Source organism: Carassius gibelio, chromosome B9 (genome assembly GCF_023724105.1).
Source record: "Carassius gibelio isolate Cgi1373 ecotype wild population from Czech Republic chromosome B9, carGib1.2-hapl.c, whole genome shotgun sequence".
Lineage (NCBI taxonomy): Eukaryota > Metazoa > Chordata > Actinopteri > Cypriniformes > Cyprinidae > Carassius > Carassius gibelio.
Window position 1 is genome coordinate 27,327,527 of NC_068404.1, and position 19,134 is coordinate 27,346,660.

Genomic DNA, 19,134 nt, shown 5'->3' on the forward strand with positions numbered 1-19,134 from the left:
AGTTGTTAAGTTTAGGTATTAGGATTAAGGGATCTGAAATATGGTCATGCAGAATAAAGCATTAATATAGGCTTTATAAGCACTAACAAACAGACAATATTCCAGTAGTGTGCTTGCTAATAAGCAACTAGTTAATAGCGAGAATTGGTCCCTATATGAAGTGTTACTGTATTTTTCCATGGTTTTCTGCAACTTCAAAACTTATTTTTTGCTCTACTTTCATTGCACAAACTTTGACTTTTAATGAAAGTTTTAGACTTGGAATTTCTGAATCACAAAATAGCCCATGAAGACCCAATGGTGGACTTGCCATTAAACTTCATGACACAGGGTTGTTGTACACCACTGTGTATGTGAAAGGATGTTTCTTATTGTGTGTCACCAGCTGTCAAACATGGAGGAGGACGCATGATGCTCCAGGGATCTTTTGCTGGATTCAGAGTCTAGTGGCTCCCTGAAGCAAGAACACTAGCACATCCTCACAGCACAATGCTGCACGCTCAGGTCTCAGATAGTGGGTCAGGGGTTCATCCTACAGCAAGAAAAGAACCCAAAACAAACCTCCAGGCTATGTCAGGACAACCTTCACTTCAAATGATGGACGGCAAGCGCAGTGTCCAGACTTAAACCCCACCGAGTCAGTTCAGGAACAACTGGACAGAAGGCACAGCTGAGGGAACTTCTGCAGCAATCTTGAGAGAGAGAGAGAGAGACAAACTTTTTTATTTATTTATTTATTTATTTTTTGAAAGCAGGCCTAAGCCACATATTTGGTTGCAATGAACAAATGTTCTTCTGTTAATAGAATGTTAGTTTATTCATGGAACTTTTAACTTAAACTTTGAAACTTTTTATTTAGATGTTTTACATTTTGTAAAGAACATACAAAAGTAACATTCCCATAATGTTTGCAAAATGATTAAGTGGACTATTTGTATAACCAAGAAAAAAAGTAAAAATAAATAAATAAATAAATAAATAAATAAAAAGAAGAAAAGAAAATTGACTGTTCAGAAAACTTGACGCTTCAATATATTAATGGTGACTGTAACAAAACGTTCCACATATTTTTGTTAGCTTTGAAGTTTCAAAATGCAGCCGCTAACACCTTTGATCTATCCGCCGTGTCTGCCTAGCAACACCTCAGCAGCCTCCCACCAGACATAAATTACTTTTAAAGCTTGCTATCTCACCTCAAATCGCCCTTTACTGAAACTAAGCACCATATAAACCATAAGAAGTTTTAATCTTCTTTTAACGCGAAAAACGTTGTCATACTAACGTTCACAATTTGTATGGATAGACGTTTAATCTATGCTATATTATTATTGACTCTGGAATACTTGATTCTGATTGGTCAATGTCGGCGTTCCAAACTCAAATGTGGCGGTTAGTGCGTCAACCGAAAAACTAACATAACGTAAGTTAAGACATATTATCGCTAACCCTGTGGGCTCAGAGTACATTATACTTTACTTAACTATTTATCAAATAAACAGAGCAGTGAAAAACAACATATCTGCTCCGTTAGGACAGTGTGAGGTCTGCGTTACATGGCGCTCGCCGCTAGATGGCAGTAAATGATTGTTAAACCTGTTTTCGCTCCTTCAGGTGAGCTCTTCAGGTTAGTTTTTAGCAATAAAAAACACAATCTGTCTAATCACTTGGATTACCTTGTGGGTTGTCTTCCGAATGTGCTGTTATACTTCTAAAAGGTGAGATTTCCTTTTTAAAAATAGTTTATTTTACAGATACCTTAGTTGTGGAAAACACATAAAACGTATTGATGTCCTGCTAATTGTTTGATTGTTAAAATTGTACTAATTTGCCATAAAACAAGAAATTGAAAGAAAGAGAGATATAATTTCCTTTTAAATATATACAATTCTACATTTATTTTTAATAAACAGCACGTAATAAAATAAAATATAACAAATCATGTATAATAATATATATATATATATATTTGATGAGGTAAACATTATTAGATTTGTAAGACAACTGCATATTTGTGTTTATTTTATTACTATACTCGACTGGGAACATAATTTTAATTCTCTTTCATTCCTGTTTCCTATATTTTCCTGTCTTTTATTCCTATTTCAACTGTTATTTATTTTATTTTTTATAATCATCACCAATTGCAACTAGCCTACTACTGGTCAGACAATCTAGTACAAATAGTATAACAGCATGTTACACTTTGTGCAAATACCATCAATGTTTGCTCTTTGTGTAAACACAATGCTGTTTGTTGCTATTTACAGTATACTTTGTCCAAACCTTATCACTGTTTACAAAAAGCATCATCTACCTTCACTTGGTGTAAATACACTGTGCTTTTCTTGTTTTCTGTCTCTGTTTGATAGCATGCATATTGATACTTTGACAATATTCTGTGCCAAATCATTCTGATACAGTATTTTGAAATTGAGAGATTGAGAGATCGGTTGTCAGAGACCTTGCCTTCGTCAGCATCTGTAGTGCACAGTTAGCATGTCTCTCTTTCTGCCATCTGCTGAGTGACCCGCATGTGAGAATCTGTAGTGATCAGAAACCCTGTGCAGCGTTCGTATGACATGACGTGCATGTGATAGTTGAACCACAGTTTAAACACGGCATCTCTCTTCTCCACCCATCCCGAGCGGCAGAACACTTTCACTTCTCAGATCTGGAGGATGGAGATGCACTGATGTCTTAAACACACTTCCCGTTTTCCGAGGTCTGCTGTTAAACGCTCCTGTGGATGTATTTCTCCAATTGATCTGTGTTTGGCTGCAGGGTTCTACACAGAGAGAGCAGCTGTCAGAGAGAGAGCGCTCCTTAATGAATTCATCCTGCTAAATGCAGTCCAAAGTGCCTGTGGATAACTGTGATCTGCTTCGGTATAAGGGCCCTGTGTCTGGGGCCCTCCTCTGACTGCCTGCCTGCTACCTATAGTGCTCCACAGTATTGCTCAAAACAATAGTATTTCATTTTTATTTACATATTTTATTTTTTATTCAACCTTGTGGTTATTTATATATATTGCATATTTTATAATTGTACATGCTGACGTGTGCATTTCTCTTAAATGTTTAAAAAGAATCGTTAGAAAGAAAAATGCACTCCTCAGCTGGTGATTTAAATTGAATAAATTTAATTTATATTGCTAGTATAACAATTTATATTCATGATCAACTGCAATACACACAAAAAACAACATTTTGGTTACGCTTTGCAATAAGTTCTCATTTGGTAGCATTAGTTAACTGACAATGACTAACAGTGAGCATTGTGTAGTTTACAGTATTTATTCATCTTTTTTAATGTTAGTTAACTAAAAAATACTTGTTAAATCAAAGAGTGCATTAATTGGCTTTGACGTAATGTTAATGTTAAGAAATATACCTTTTAATCTAAATGGCACATTTTAATAATGCATGATAATGCAGAGTTTTGAATTGATTCACTAAAATCATTTGAACTGTTTTATATATATATACTGTATTAACATGCTGAGAAAACTGTAAATAAGGCAAGCAACTTTTATTTTTGGCAAAATTGTAACTTTATGTAGAAGAAGAGTATTGTAGTCCAGTGTTGACAGAAGTCAGTCTGTGCAGTGAATATTTTATAGCATATCTCTGACCATAATCTGGACATTATTAAGAAATGATAAGAAATGATGCATGGAAAGAGGTTTTGTGTTACATGCATAGTTGGACAAGTAATTGTTTGTTTGTGCATTGGCGCAAAAAGATGTCTGCAGTGGCAAAGAGCATTCACTGGCCGTCATTTATCTTTAATATACAGTAGGCTAATGCTTTATGCACTGGTGCAATTAATATACAACCCTTTTCCCAGCAGAATGTTTGTTTTAGTGTCATATAGGCTGGTATCATAAATGAATTGCAATAATTCATCCAATTTTATACACTTATAGCAAAACCGCTGTAAGTACTTAGTGAAAATCAGCCGTAGTGCCCAGTCTGTTGTCTGCTGGATGCACCTGGTCATGAGGTGAGATGAAGCATGCTGGGGCTGAAGGTGAGGGTACATAACCAGAGCGTGTCACAGGAAGTGTTCCCTCGAAAGGGGTCAAGCTGGGCCCAGAGGCATGAACAACTCCAGTTCCCATTAATGCCAGCGCTAATGTCAGCGAAGCCCCTAAGGTAGTGAACTGCCAGCAAAGTAAGCAAGGATTACAGGAGCAAGTGACTTTACTCTACTGTAAACAATCCTGTCGTGCTCCTGTAAGACACACACATAACAACAGAAGGAGACACTACCGTAGGGTTCAGTCTGTAGCTGAGGACTTAATGCAGCATTTCCTGTGAAACAGGAACATCATCAAAACTCCTGTTTCACCTAGTCGTTTATTAATGCATGCATGAAATGATGTGTTTATGCATGGATTTCCGTTCTTTATTTAATATTAACCTAGACATTTATTTCTAATTCATATTGGTTTTATTAAAAACACTTACTAAACAAGTCAGAATTTCTGAAAGCAGGTCACTAGACATTAGGATTGAGAATATTATAGCCGTTTTTATTTTACATCAGTTTTTCTGCTGGTTACATTGTTACACCAGTAGTTGGCGACATGTGACATCTGTATTATGTTGATTGAAGAACTTCTACTATATGAGCAAGCCATTGAATCATTTACTCAGCTGATTCTTTCAAAGTCACTGATTGGTTCAGCTGCCTTTATGAATGAGTCATCTGAATCATTCACTCCAGCCAGTTCACTCAAAAGCACTGATTCATTTAGGGATGAATCTACTTTATGATGCACATTGTTATTACTGATGCTTTTTGGAGTTGTTTTTGTTAATGTACCTGCAAATATTTTGTCTAAAATGTAAGTTTAACTGAGTATTAACTTACACAGATATTATGCTAGATGTACGTGGCTGTATAGTGCAAACAGAGTACAAAGGCCCTTCATCAGTTTATGTACATTTTCTGTTTTCATGTGAACCATACTTTTTGTGTAAATACTTTGTATATAAGCATTCGTTCAATTTCAGTATTGGTATAAGTCTCATTTGCTATTACAGTAAATCTGCTTGCATATATTGGCAACATGTAAACAATCACTGATATAAATGCTATTCATGCCACTCATTAAGACGTGTGTAGTATAAAGTCTGACGCCTGATAGTGACCGGATAATTATGTTGCTCTAATCTTTAATTACTTCAAGTGATTTTGTCATTGGTTGAAGACAATAAAGACAATGAGACTTTGGAAGATTTTGGAAGTAATTCAGTCACATTGGAATTTAATTAAATCTGTTTTGTCTGACAAAAGTGATGAATAGAAACTGAGCCAAAGTTGAAAAAACCTCATGGTGTTCCAAACCCGCATACTATTTTGTTTGACAAAAAAAGTCTACAAAAGTAATCCATGACTTGTGCTCTATTTTGTCAATGTTTATCTCATTCCAGTCAAACTAGATACAAAAATGTCAATCCTGAAGCACTGGCATGTCTGTTGAATCTTACACAAATTAGATTTCAGAGCTTCGGTGGATGTGAACATTATCATGTAAAAAACATTCTGTTCATTACACAAACGTGACTTCATATGAAGACCTACAATATTGAGCATGAATCAAATGAGCTATTTTTATGGTGCTTTTTATGGAGCTTGACACCCATGGTCACTGAATTGCTGTTGTATGCAAAATATCTGTATAAAAATCTTTCCGATTAACATGTGGGTGAGTAAATAATGGCAGAACTTTCCTTTGAGTTGAACTATTCTTTTAAAGATGAGAGTTATTTACAGAGCACAGCCCATTAACACAGTACTCGGAGACTTTGTTACGCAGACAGTTAAAACAAATGAACATACTTCCTCTTCAAACTTTCTTGCTTTTAATGTCTCTCTCTCCCTTAGTCTCTCTCTCAGATCGAGGGAATAAACGGACACAGGCTTGTGGATGTTTTTTTCTTCTTTTTTCTCTCCCTCGTTCTGATAGATTGTAGTTGAAGCTAATTGCAGTGTTTCAGAGCGGACTCTCTCGTCTGCTTAACCCCAGGATTTCTGTCCTTTTTTTTTCTCCTTTCTTTTTTTCATTCCAGAGGTCTCGGTGTGAAAGGACGGCGAGTACCCTGCTTTGTTAATTACGAGGATAACACATTCACTCATCAAATAATGGATGTGCTTTGCAATTTCAAGTTTTAATAATCAATTACTGAGAGCAATTCTCCATGGAGTTGCAAAAGAGTCATATGTCTCAAAAGGCAAAGGGGAAAAAAAGCTCTATTTTTACAAATGCCTGAGGGAAATTGGCTCAAAGCGCTTCCTATGCATTTGCCAATGTAATTCCGATAGAAAAAGGCTGACTTGTGGCATCTATTTCTTTTGAGGTGAAGTGTGGAGCGAAGCATGTGGACTGTAAAATATTAGCAGGGATGCTGAACCAATGATTTGTACAGTGGGGTCCAGAAGTCTGAGATCACTCATGAACATGCTGCATTATTTTTTTACTTGATACAAAATAAAACATTTCAGACCTCAAAATGTTTCAGTGCAGAATGTTAAGTATTTCTTAGTCATTTTTCATCAGATTTTTCTTAATAAAGTCTTAACGTGTTCTGTTTATTTCCAGATTTAAAATATATTTCAAATGAGATCTCAGACTTATGAACCTCGCTGGGCATAAAATATGCTGAAAACAGATGCTTTACCCACATTCATCACCTGTACATATTGATCGCTTTATAACTGCTTTATATAAGACTTCTTTTTTCAGTCTTTCCATCTCAAGTGATCCAGAAATTGTATAGTTGGTTGCTTGAATGAATGTTTTCCCTTTTGTGTGTGCGTGTGTGTGTGTGTAAGTGATTACTGTATAGGCAGTTTATATGTAACTAGATCTAAATCTAAAATAAAAATACAAATTTTGGTTACTTGAAATAAACGTTTACTGAAATAAAATAAATAAATAAAACCTTTTTATTTCAGCTAGCTGACAGCAACATTTATCATTTTAATGTAGTTTAACTTGATATACAAAAACATTCAAACTGAACAAAAAGTAAAACTATAAGAAATTGACAAATACAGAACTAAATTACTAAATTAAAATCTTCTTAAAATATTAATAAAAACAATAAAATAATCTGTGATACTAAAATAACACTGTATTGTACCACCTTTTTGTGTTTGTTTATTATATATTATTTCTATTTACATTTAATCATTTAGCAGACAATTTTATCCAAAGCGACTTAGAAAAATAAATGCCATAGAAGCGATCAAAAGCAACAAAAGAGCAATAATTATTATTTATTCATAATTTCAGTGGAACTTCAGCTTGCAATTTAAAACAGAAATTTCAGCCAGTGTCAGTGTTTAAACTCTTCTTTTTTTGACATTTCAGCTAGCTTTTTCTTTTAATCTCAATGTATGACATTTCAATAATTACCCCCCCCCCCCCTCAAATCTAAACATTAATTCAACACAACAGCATTAACTCTACAGCTCATGCATCATCTGTTTTTTTTACCCAGAGGGCAGTTCTCCCCACCTGAGCCGTGGCACCGCTGTCGTGACCCCGGCATCATGCAGTGGGTGGTAACACACAAGAAAGGGATGTTGGTCAATATTTTTAATGGTCAATATATAATGTTCATGCGTTTTCATTAAGAAATATCACGGACTTCTAGACTAGTCTAGTCTGCCAGTGTGTGTGGGTGGTAAGATGGTTTTTATAAATTATTACAGTAAGTCTTTCAGTTAAAGTGAAGATTGTGTAGCCAGACATTTGACTAGTGGCATAAAGTCTGCTCCAGTTTGAAGCATGCTATTTTTTTATAACCAAGAACGGCCCACTTGGAATGTGTCATTAGGGGTGGGTCTTTTTGAAACAGTTGATATCACAATAATAATAGACTGCTGTGGCAAAAACTAAATTATTGGTGTAAATTATTGTTTTAAAGGAAAATCTAATTTCTGCTTCTAGTTGATATCCTGCTTAAAGTGGCAAAGCGTGTCTATTTACATCTAGAAAGATTTCAGACCATTGTGAAGATGTTGTTTATACAGTGAGACTCTCCAGCAGATTGAAGCACAGAAAAGATGGATGGCTGTTACAGACGATCAAAGGCTGAAGGAAAAAAGCAATGACACAGCTGGATCAGGAAGGTGCGGAAAGCAAAAAAACAAAAAAACATCTCTTGTACAGGAAGCAAGAAAAGATTGAGAGTATCTTAAGAACAAAAATAAAGAAATAAATAAAACAAGCTGAAAGATGCATGACAGCAGCATACCGTGCAAAAAACAAACAAAAATACACACATGCCACTGCCTGACATGCTTTTAAATGTGATCTTCTGACACAGCTTGGAAAATCTGTCTAAAATGAGGCGTTAGTGTTTGATCGTCAGTTCAGACACTATTATTAAAGTGATCTCTAAGTGTGACACATCAGCTGCGTTAACTGAAGACGCATCACGAACCGGATGAAAGAACCGCACACAAAATGAAAATATTTGGAAGAGGATTACAGTGTTTGTTGATATTCTTCAAACATTCTGGACTGGGTTTATTCTCAACCTGAGAATTAAACTACTGCAAATAATTCAGACTTTCTTTTTCTTTACTGGTCGTAATAGTAATCCTGATCCTTTTTTAAGATATGCAAGAATTGACTTGCATTGTTTGCCATAGACAGACAATGTTCTTGACAACATCATTGTAGAATTTGCATAATGCATATTCTTGTCGCTGGTCTTTGCATACTAAATTATGATACGTACTTTATTTCTTGCATCTTCTGTTATTGTTCCGAAATATTTAGTTTTCAAACAAATGCTGACCTTTTGACCTTTCTTTTTCTCAAAGAATCCAGAAAAATTGTATCAGGCTTTCAACAAAAAATATTAAGCATAAAAAAAAAAAGAAAAACTATTTCCAACCATGGAAATAACAAGAATCGATATTATTAATTGATGATAACTGAGCAGCAAATCGGCATATTAGAATAATTACTGAAGGATCTTGTGACACCAAAGAATAAAACAATTCACGTTTGTCATCACAGAAATAAATTAAACTTTAAAATATATTAAAATAGTAAATGGTATTTTTACTCTATTTTAGATCTAATAAATGCAGACCTCTTTCAAAAACAATAAAAAAATAAACCTAATTTTTTATGGGTAGTGTATTTAACTATCTACAGATGCTGCCTTACTTCTAATGTGTTTTTATGTTGTGTATTGTTTCTCCAGTGCATGCAACAGCAGCAGCCCCAGTGCATGCATGTTTACTGAATATTTCTGAACTGAACTCATTTGAACAAACCTTATCAGGAAGGATAAAAATCTGACTGCAGAGGACAGATTACGCTATAGTCATACTGTGAATATGACAAGGTACTGTACATTTTTTCTATAATGCATTATGAATGCAGAAGTCATTTGTGCACTTATCACAATATCATTTATGCAGAATCAAAACCTATAGCCTTAACGTACAGAAAAAATGCTGTTTCTTTCAAGAGAAGCAGATCTAGCTGAAACTGTTATTTAAAGAATATCATGCACACACACACATATACACACACACACACACACACACGATGGGCTGCCAGGCTGCTGGATGGGGTCTTTAACTTCACTCAGGCAGCCCACACACACCCCACATGCGCTTGGGTTGCTCTCTCTCTCTCTGATTTACATCGCGAGCAGCGGACAGGGTGGTAGAGAGGAGGCTGCAGAGAGGAAATGGTCCATTTCTCCCGGTGCTTGGGAATGGAAACAGAGGAGCATATGTTGGGATTTGAAGAGTCAATCCATGAATAACCTGAAGCGATGTCTCTTCTCTCTCTCTCTCTTTCTGGGCAGGCTAGAAGTGCAACAGAGCTGTGCAGGGAGAACTGGCTTCCCTAAAGTACCAGGCTGTAGTCAAAAATATTTACAGTGCCAGGAGGTATTCAGCGAAATATTCGAAAAAATTCGATATCGAGCTGACCTCTCGCTGGGCATCTGATGCCTCTCTCGCTCTCTCCATCTCTCTGTCTCTCTCGCTGCTGCCTCAGCACACAATAACAGATTGCTTTAGCAACTAGGTTATGTATAGATTGCAAATATATACTGATGTGTTATTATTAATTATCAGCAAGGATTTGACAGGAGACATGACAGTCTTGCAGGTTTCTGCAACAAACTTGGCTGATGAAATCATGTCAGCAGGGTAAGGTTATCTAGCAGGCCAAGATGTGATTTAGTTTAAAAAGTGATGTTAAAATTGTAAACGAGTAAGCAATATCAAACACTTGAGATCATATTGATATAACTGATATAAAATTAAATAAGCATTAATGTTGGAAGGGCAAGTCCAAATCTGAAATGATAGTCTAAAGAACTTCCATAGTCATTTGTTTGATGAAATAAGGAACAGAAATATATATGGTCTTGATCCTATTTATTTTGTTGTTGTTGGTTTTTGTTAGTAGATCATAGATGTCATAGTTTTCAGTGACACAGTAGCAGCATATTTACAAACATATTCTAGCATTGTTTATAGCGCTCATAATAGACTGTGCATTAGTTTCTGATCTGGTTTTTAATCCGGTATTCATTTTTGGAATATATTACAATTTCAGCCTTTACGAGTTGAAGTTGAAGTTGAGGTTGTTTTAGAGCCGATGGCCACTAGAGGGCAGGACAGATCCAGGACATTAAAGTTCTACATCTTCACACAAGCATCTAGCATTTAGTGAAAAGGTCTGCAAAATATTATTTAGGATGAAATGAAATCTGCTGTGAAAATCAGTGAAAAGAATAATTCAATTGTAAAAATAATTAATAGTTTGGCACATTGCTCTGAAACGCACATCTTGTGTGTGTGTTCACTTAGATGTAGTTTAACAGGAAAATTGAAGCCAGCTAACTATCTATCTATCTATCTATCTATCTATCTATCTATCTATCTATCTATCTATCTATCTATCTATCTATCTATCTATCTATCTATCTATCTATCTATCTATCTATCTATCTATCTATCTATCTGGATGGATGGATGGATGGATAGATGACATATGGACTTACTGACAGACATTATTATCATAGACTTACAAGTAAACATCTAAGGATGCATATTGAAAAATTATTTACTTTATGTATACAGTAGTGCTGTCAATCAATTAATCGCATCTAATATAAATTTTTGTTTACATAATTTATATATGTTAATATATTAGATATATTTATATAAAATATAAGTTATATGCATATCAATACACACACATATAATGAAAACAACAACTTTCTTTTGGATGCGATTAATTGCGATGAATCGTTTGACAGAACTAATATACTTTTTTCTAGCAGTCTTTTATTTATTTTTGGTTGGGGTGTAAGGTAGAATGAGCTTATTAGCTTGAGATAAACACAGTTGAAGTATATGGTGTGTGTGGGTGTGTGTGTGTGTGTGTGTGTGTGCGTGTGTGTGAGCGATTTTTCCACAGATTGCCAGGGAGGAACAGATGTCATGGATCAGAGAGACACTTACACACTCCTACAGTTCTCACTGAAACCTCTCTCTCCACACACACACACACACACACACGCACACACACACACAAACACACACATACACACGTTTTACAAACACCGCAGATTTCTGTCAAGTAATATTACAAGAATTGGCACTTGAACTGTTAAGGCAAAAGAGAGCCTCACCATACGCTAATTATATTATTAGTATTTGAATGTTACATATGTCATTAAAATATATTTGGACAAACAAAACACAAATTAGTAAAAATACTGCATTACATGAGACAGTTTGAATATTTTGGTTTTAAAAGTCAGTTTGAAATTAAAATTAATAACTTAACTCACTCACATTCCTGCACTTCAAAAAATATCCCACCCTACTTTTTTTTTCTGTTGAAAATCCAGTTTTATGAGTAAAGACTACTAAATTACAGAAAAGTGCATAGAAATAACTGTTAAATTTAAATTACTTTTTTAGCACCTAAATTATAATTTTTTTTGTTTCATTTCTTGTGTTTTTTTCTTCAATCATACATCAAGCAATTTCTATGAAAAACTGATACAAATTCTTGCTTTTCTCTTTATTTATTCCAAACGTAGCAGTTATTATTTATATTATGCTATATATATATATATATAACATTTTGTTTGGATTGCACATATAGAGCTGAGGCTTCTCTCTTTGCACGTGCATTAGCTTTTATCACAGCTATTGTTATTATTCTGTATTTCACTTGAACGTCTTCAAAACATGACAACTGCCAGAACAACAAGACTAATGTATTCGGTGGCAGCCGAGGGAAGGAGAGGGATTGTGAAGTGTGCAGTGAAGTGAAACATGAAAGGTTCCAGACAGGATGTGACACGGTGTCGTTCGGCTCGGCGCAGATAAAAAGCCCCTTCTCTCCCCGAAACCCCCCGCAGCACTGCCTCCTCACAGCGGCCCCCGAAATCTGCCTCCTCGCCATTAAACGCTTTGTTTTTTGAACGTCTCTCCAGATCCAAAGCGAGAAAAGTGCGAGATGACAGTTGATCTACACGTGTAAAACGTGCCGTCGCTGTTACGGAGAGCTACAAACGCATTACTCGCTGTGTCTTTACCTCCCCTTTCTCTCAGAGACTGGTGTCTTGCATTGGTGTCCTTCACCAGTTGATTTATGGTCCCGCGCTCTGGTTTGTCACACCACAATAGGGGACTATCATCAATGGCAGCATTTCATTCTTACACCATTGCCTAACCAGACACAAGTTTCCACCCCTAAAGTAATTTGTCTGTTCACACTGAAAGCCGAAACAGTAATGTTTAATATGCAGTTATATGTTCAATATTGTGTTCATATTCTTTTTTATCCAATACTTGTATTCTAACTCTTTCCAGATTATTAAAGCTTGTAAGCAATGGAAGGTTATTTTCTCAGATGTTTTAAATTTTTATTTTTTCAGAATTTGAAGTTTATATCTCAAAATTGTGATTTGTTAATTTCAAGATGTACACTCTGAAAGCAGGAATATGAGATGTAAACTCACAATTACACCTTATATATTCGACATCTGAAACTCAACGACTCAGAATTCTGAAAAAACCCTTTTGAAAGAATTATCTTATGCTCACCTTTATCATGCTGCCTTTATCTAAGAAAAATACAGTTATACTGTAATATTCTGAAATATTTTTACCATTTAAAATAGCTGTTTTGTATTTTAATATATTTTGAAATGTAATTTATTCCTTTGATTAAAGCTGAATTTTCAGCATCAATGTTCTTTAATGTGTTCTGTGTCACATGATCCTTCATAAATTATTCTACTTTTTATCAATGTTTAAAACTGTTTTTGATAAACAGAAAGTTCAAAAGAACAGAATTGTATTTGTTTTTATGAATGTAACAAGTGGCACTTTTAATCAATTAATCGCGTCCAAAATAAGTTTTTGTTTGCATAAATAATAATATGAATTAATTCTTTCCAAAATCATACCATCCCCAAACTTTTTTGCAGAGTAGATGATTATTTTCAAACAGGTTTCCTAATGCTCTTCAAAGTCTGCCATTGGTCAGATAACAGTTTGTCCCGCCCCGAACGCATGCCATTGGTTGAGTTAGTGTTGCTTTGTCTGCCATTTGGGTTCAAAACCCTTCCCAAAAAATTTAGTGTGATCAACCTACGAAAGTTTTACTTATAGGTGTCTCATATTAAGCTAGAATGAGAGAGAGCATTTTTTACAGAAATAAAAAATAACACACTTGAGCTTTAATTGCATTTTTATTTCTCATCACACATTTAGTTCCAGCGCTGCAGTAAGTTACCTTTACTCTGTCCGTTCAGATATATTTTATACCCAGAGCTTCTCCTTTCAATACAAGGGCGCGAAGGAAGGCTAGAGCCGAGTAGTCCTCCGCGTCCGACTCCTCTCACTGTGGCCCTTGTTACAGGACGAGTTAATTGAATCATAGTTCACTTCGTCCGTCCAGATGCTCCTCGGAGGGAAAACACAAAGTGTTGGTGCAGGTGTGTCCGTGTTAACACTTATTTCCATTAAAGATCTCCATTGCGGCGCTCGGCCTCGCGGCGGACGGCAGATTTGTCTTTGTAAACATTCTTCGGACATTATTCTGATGGCGGCTCCATTCAAGAAGATTACACTCTGACCTTGGTACATATCGGCCTATTGATACAGCCGTGGAAAGTCCAGGGTTGCTTGTGTGTTCAGCGCAGAAGGAGAGAAGTCGGAGAGAAAAGAGACGAGATCTGTTGATTTCGTCTCAGATATGGACGCAGTTAGAACGGCCCTGACCCTTCGAAGCCCGCACCTTTTAGGCTTCTCCGAGAGTGACTGCGCCTCACAATAGTGTAAACGGACATCACAATAGACGCTTGCCCTGCACACACTAATGCATTCATCTGTGGAAAGAATCTGAACCTCCGTGGCTTTTTTCTAATAGACAAATTGTGTAATTCTGAAAGATTAGTTTTGAAAGAGATTCTCTATTAAGAGCAAAGAGGAAGTTGATAGCTTATGGAAGCGTGCAGTATTTCTTATCAATACAGCTTTATGCAGCTTTTAAGCGAATGAGAAAAACCTGTTATTGTTTTGTTCGCCACCAGGATCCATTTTCAGAAAGAAGTTCTCAGCACGCCGCGCACCCAGTGCCATTAGCTGGAGTCTCTTAAACGACCTGGTCGTCTGGAATTGTGAAAGTGAAAAATTCATCATAAATATCCCAACAAAAACAGCTGCAAGCTTAGAATGACACATACAGTAAGAAATATATGATTGATTCTTATTTATGGCTTTGATGATCTGTGTGTGTTTGTAATTTGTTTTTCAGTTTCTGTTTTAGGAGACACAGGGCTCATACAAACATGGAAAAGGAAATTAAATTAAATATTTCTAGTTTATATTTTTTATTTTTTATTTCTCTCACATCTGCTTTAGACCTGAAAAATCTGTGGGAATTAGGTAAATCTTACAAAAAATATATATATATATATTTTTATATATTTATTCATTTATTAATTTCTGGAGGATTTGTCTCTTAAACTGGAAATGGCTGTTTATTTTATTTTTAAGTATTGAATTTTTATTTTATATTATTTACTTGAAGATTCTTCTCTTAAAAGTGTAAATTTCATCTTAAATATCCAACTTAGAATAGTCTTAAAAAATGTTTACAGGTTATCCGTTCTCCTTTGATAATTTAATATTACATGTTTTTATATTTATTCGAGTTTTTCTATAATTGATCACTTTTAAATTCACAGTCTGACATTGGTTATGACTAATAAGCAACAAATGTACAGTGGAAAGCTCATATACAGTACATTTTAAGTGCAACTGTAAACTGTAACTGTGCATTAAACACACACACTGCACTTTTTGACTCATTACCTCAGTTTCGCTTTGCATGCTGACACCTTTATCTGTGTTTAGTTAACTTATTCAACATGTGCATGTCTTTTGTGAATTTCTCTTTACATTTTGACAGCAGGACTGGAGAAAAACAAAATGAAATATGGTTTTCTGATGTTGGCAGAGTTTTATAATTTGCCCAAAGGGTTGATTTTTAATAGTTAGTAGACCAACACTTAAATCCTCCTTTAACATTACATCTGAAAAAAATCTAGAATGACATCAGGATTTGTGTTTTCTCTCTCTCTCTCTCTCTCTCTCTCTCTCTATGACCATGGGCATTGACTATGTTAATTTTTAATGCAACCTATACATCAAGGAAGGAAATCAGTTAGGGACTTAAAAATCTGTGAACAGTATTTGCTTTGGGATTGGCGTATTTTGAGTTGGCAGAGTTTAGATTCACCATCTGTCTTTTGTCAGAACTCTGTTTGTTGAGTCTTTATGTGGAGTAGAAAAATGATGGCAATTCACATTGATCAAAAGTGTGTGAAACCATCCTACATTTTGTAAACAGTAAAGCAGCCCACGGTTTAACCTCAATCCCATTCCCTTGCAGAGAAATGAGTTATATGCCTTGTTTTACTGCCTAAATCAGTGGCCCACTACAGGATTGTATGGTCATTTTTGATTATGGGTGAAATGCACAGGCTCATGGTCTCGCGCTCAAACCCCTGGAGTGGAGTGATCCATCGTATTGCATGCAAAGGGCTGTATGGCAAACGCATTTAACATGTGACACGTTTTGTTAAATTGTCAAATATTGAGCCTGAGAAGATCCCTCATCAATATCAGTTTGCAGCGGCTCTTTCTCCAGACTGATAACCTTTGACACCGTGAGCACTCACTCAATTGCGAGGTGATTCGTCAGCCAACTGCGAGTGGATGTACTGTATAGAAGTAAATGCATTAAAGGAAACACTCACCCTAAAAAATTATAATTGTGGTCCAAACCAGTGTTATACAAAAGAGATTTTAAAATTTCTCCCTTTTCTGAAAAATAACCATACAAGGCTGTTTTTGCAACTACTGCCGCTTTTGACTCGCCAAAATGGAAAAAAATTCTTTCTTTTTTTATTGAACGTTCATATTTTAACACTTTTTACAAAATGTTTTTACCGCAATGTTAGAATAATGTTCATTGTATACATTTTTTTTTCTATAAAAATGTAATATATTTCAATAGCTTTTTCACTTTTTTGTGCAGTTTTAAAAATACTGATATTCAAAATTTCATGGTTTTCTCTATGCCATGTAAAATTAGACAGTGACCTTAAATTTCAGTTGTTTCCATACACACTAAAGGTAACATATTTAGCTTTTTATGACAGATGTTTCAATTTCAAAATGTAAATAATCTTAACTCAATTGTTTTTTTGTTTATAGTTTTTTGTGTTTTTTTGCGGTAAGGAGATAATGTTAAAGTGCCATGAAATCAAAAACAGGCTACTGTAGAGAAAAACAGCAAAAAAAAAAAAAAAAAGAAAGAAAACGTATAGACTAGACATTTGTAATTTAATATAGAGTAAACCTTAAACATTTCTCTACCGCAACACAGGGTCTTTACCACAACACCTAAATTTGCTGCGGTAATGACATGTTGTGGAAATGTCATTTTTGATCATTACTAATAACATTAGTTTTGACTCTTAGCATCTTAAAATACATTAATTAAACTGAAATATAAATGTTTTTTTAAATGTAGTTCAAAGTACAGAAGCTGTATGGCAAGGACACACAATAAAAACTGACACAGAAAATATGATATTTACCTTATTTTTTTTGGGATCTTGTGAGTGAGGTACTGAGGTGGCCCAGTCTGTCAGCAATGTGCTCATGTGCTAATTTCTGTTTCCACAGAAACTAGACTTGTTTGTCTTTGTTAAAATGTCATAATAAAAGCCTTTTTTGTTGTTGTGGAAAGGGCTCAAAAGTGGGGGACAGGCACATTTAGTTGAAAAAAATAAAAAATTATCAGTAAATAATACAAAAACAATTAAAATGCTATATATTAGCATGCATATTAAACAATTCCATTTGAAATAATGTCAAATTGTAATTCAGTTATCTTATTTTAAGTATCTCAACCAGAGTTGTGGGACCTATAAATGCTTCATAATTTTATATTAAATCACATTAACCGTAAATTATATTTTTTTTTGTCAAGGTGTTTGAATATATTTATAAAGCATCATATGATAAAATTGAACATAAATCTAAAATGTAACTGCTATGACTTAAACGTGCCTGTAGTTGCAGAAACATTTGAATAAGTAGAGTTGTGTACTCTTTCTCCATGTTACCTGCACCCAGATACTCCAATTTATTTGTTGTCAAACGTTATATTGTTACGCTACCAACATCTAACAATACAAAGCTGGTTAAAAATGAGCAGAGATGTTCTTAAACTGTACATTTCTAATCAAACTGCAACAGTTTATCTCGTGATCTGTAACATATAAAGCTATATAAAGATCTCCAGAGTGTCTAATATGGGTTTTTAGTGCATGTATAAAATGCATTTATTGTATTGTCTGCACCTTGAATAATAATACAAAAAAAAAAAAAAATAGAAATTTACCGTAAAAAAAACCTAAAACAAAAGGTTAAATTTTACCAATTGAACTTACATTTAGAATAAAACTGCACATTTCAATTTGTAAAATAATGCAGTAAACACTAATTTAACAACGTACAAATGTACATACAAAAAACTAGAAGTTTTTCAATGAAAAACTGCCACAAATTGCTGTAAATGCTAAGATGGCCTGCTCTTTTACACGTCCAAAAACTGTAGTTTTAATAGTATTTTACTGTAAAATTACAGTAATCTTTTACAGTTTTTCATCATATAGCATAATTGAACCAAATAACCAATGGGTTTGTATTGTAGCATGTTTACAGTCTTTTACCTGTTAGAGATTACATTAATTGTGATTCAACCCATTTGTCATCTTTACTTTGCCAGCATCTATACATGCTACCATTCTCAAGCACACTTCCTCCCACAGATTGGGCATGTTCCCAGATTGTGGTGGGATTTGAATTAATGAACATAATCTTTGAGCAGCTGTATTTATAAGGCTCATTCCTGTGGATTTTCTCCGCCAGACAAACAGCAGGACATTGACACGGCTATTACGACTTCAATACCTTCCTCATTTTCCGGCTTTTCTTTCCTTACAGATTCCGCAAATTAGACCCATGAAGTGAACATTGATTTAGGCCGAACTAACAAACTTGAACGTCTAGCAACAAGGCCCGTTATCAATAATACACGATGCACAATGGCGCGCTTGCAAAATCCCCTGACGAGAATCTAAAAAGCTTATTAGGATTTAAATGAGCTTACTCTTACGAACAAATATGATGCTTCCCAATTAGTGCGAAAGCAAATGCTCTTTTCCCCTTCTGAGCAAATGCTAAGATGATTTTTATTGACCCAACTTTGATCCCTGAGATTAAAGAGGAAGCGGGATTGCTGGTAGAACGGTGATTCCTCAGGGTCACGGAGTTTGCAGAATGAAAGAAATCACGTCTACTTTCAGAGTTGCATGAGTTTGTTCATTCAGACATTTGAAAGGCAAAAGAGTATTTTTTATTTTTTAGCAAGTCTTTTTCAGGAATTGAGACACTGTCAGGGTTTAGAAGGAAATGCAAGTTTATTGTTTACTTCATGCACATTGCATGCAAATAGTTCTCTTTAAATACAGTATG